The sequence below is a fragment of the Theropithecus gelada genome, unplaced genomic scaffold (assembly GCF_003255815.1).
Source record: "Theropithecus gelada isolate Dixy unplaced genomic scaffold, Tgel_1.0 HiC_scaffold_15987, whole genome shotgun sequence".
NCBI classification, from domain to species: Eukaryota; Metazoa; Chordata; class Mammalia; order Primates; family Cercopithecidae; genus Theropithecus; species Theropithecus gelada.
Genome location: NW_020257754.1, coordinates 837,455 through 839,764, shown reverse-complemented (window position 1 = coordinate 839,764; position 2,310 = coordinate 837,455).

Here is a 2,310-nt window from a genome sequence, read left to right as displayed (position 1 = left end):
TGTCTCCCTTCTATCCTCCATGCTTGCTTCATGCTCAGGCTTCATGTGGTGACAAAATAGTTTCTGGAATCTAGACGTTTGTATTCCAGGATGTATGTTTAAAAGACAGAAGAACAAGAGAATATCTCCTGTCTATGAATAAAAAATCCGTAAGGATAGAGACTTTGGCTATTTGGTTTACTGTTGAATTCCCAGCAAGGCGGTGGCTAGCACATAAGTGATCGATAAATACTTGTTGAAGTTGTTGTTGTGGAATCACTAAGAGCTCACGCACAAATCCCAATACCTGACCTGGGTCACATGCCCATCCCTGAACTAATCTTTTGGTCAGGGGATCCAGTGCTCTAATTCTCCAGGTCTGGGTCACCTGATCCTAACACCAAAACCAGGGATGAGTCTCCAACTAATCCATGTGCACTGACAGTGGGAGAAGGTGGTTCCTCAGGGGAAATCAGGGACATTACAAAGAAGGAGAAACAAGCTTGGTGGGCAAAACAATAAATAATGCACATCAATGGACTACCAAGAAGGTGATGTTGGAGTCGAATTGTAAAGGATAAGCAAGAGTTAGCTAATAAAGAGGGCAATTTTCAGCAGGTAACATTCTAGGTATTTTCAAAGCACAGAGTCATAAAACAGCCTGATGCTTTTGAAGAAGTGTAAATAGTTTAATATGGTTAGAGCAAACAAGGGTGGAGAGTAGTTAAAAAAAAAAAAAAAAAAAGCCAGAGAGATAGGCACAGTGCAAATATGAAAGACCTTTAGAACTAATCCAAGGAGTGTGCACTCTATCCTGAAAGCCCTGAAGAGCGTAGGTAGGATTTTCAGCCTGGGAGCACGCCTGACAGCCAGGCCCTGGCATATCATTACAGGGTCAACACTGATTCATTCTGCAAAAACTGGGCGGGGCTGGGTCTGCAGGTCAAAGAAAGGAGTCCCATATGTGGATGAACAAGAGACACAGGGAGCAGAAGCCAAGCAAATCCTAGGAATCAAATAGACCTGGGAATCGAACAAAGACTGCTAACACTGTCCAATTGTTACTTAAGTCTCAAGCTGGTGGGCCACACTGTTGTGAATTCTTCATCTAAATATGAAAATCCTCTTTAGTGAGCCAGGACACATTCAGAGCATGACATAGTTGGGTATTGTACTAGTTTGCTGGGGCTGCCATAATAAAGTACCACAAACTGGGTGGCTGAAACAACTGAAATTTATTGTCTTACGATTGTGCAGATGGAAAGTCTGAGATCAAGGTGTGGGTAGGGTTGGTTCTTTCTGAGAGCTGTGAGGAAGAATCTGTCCCGTGCCTCTCTCCTGGCTTCTGGTAATTTGCTGGCAATCAATGATGTTCCTTGGCTTGCAGAAGCATCACCCTGATCTCCACCTTCACCTCTACGTGGTGTTCTTCCTGTATGCACGTCTGTCTCCAAATTCTGTTCCCCACCTCTTTTGAGACATAGTCTCACTGTATTGCCGAGGCTAGAGTGCAGGGGCACCATAATGCATCACCACAGCCTTGATGTCCTGGGCTCAAGTGATTGTCCTGCCTCAGCCTTCCAGTAGCTGGGAACATAGGTGCATACCCATGCCACCACACCTGGTGATTTCTTTTTTCTTTTATTTTTGGAGAGACAGGATCTCCCTGTGTTGCCTGTTGCCCAGGCTCATCTCAAACTCCTGGGCTTAAGTGACTCTCCCATCTCAGCCTCCCAAAGTGTTGGGATTATAGGTATGAGTCACTATGCCCGGCCCAAGTTTCCCCTTTTTATAAGGATAAAAGTCATATTGGATTAGGACTGACCTTAGTGACATCATTTTAACTTGATTAACTCTGCAAAGACCTTATCTCCAAATAAGGTGGCATTCTGAGGTACTGCAGGTAAGGACTTCAACATGAAATTTTGAAGGACACAATTCAATACACAAAAATGCTATTTTTAAAAAGAAGTTGCAGCCGTACTCAGTGGCTCATGCCTGTAATCCTAGCACTTTGGGAGGCCGAGGCAGGCGGATCACCTGAGGTCAGCAGTTCGAGACCAGCCTGGCCAACATGAGGAAAACCCGTCTCTACTAAAAATACACAAATTAGTTGGGCGTGGTGGCAGGCACCTATAATCCCAGCTACTCAGAAGGCTGAGGCAGGAAAATCGCTTGAACACGGGGGCGGGGCGGAGGTTGCAGTGAGCCGAGATCGCGCCACTGCACTCCAGCCTGGGCGACAACAGTGAAACTCCGTCTCAAAAACAAAAAAACAAACAAACAAAACAAAACAAACAAACAAACCACTAGCAAGTGGAATTATTTCAA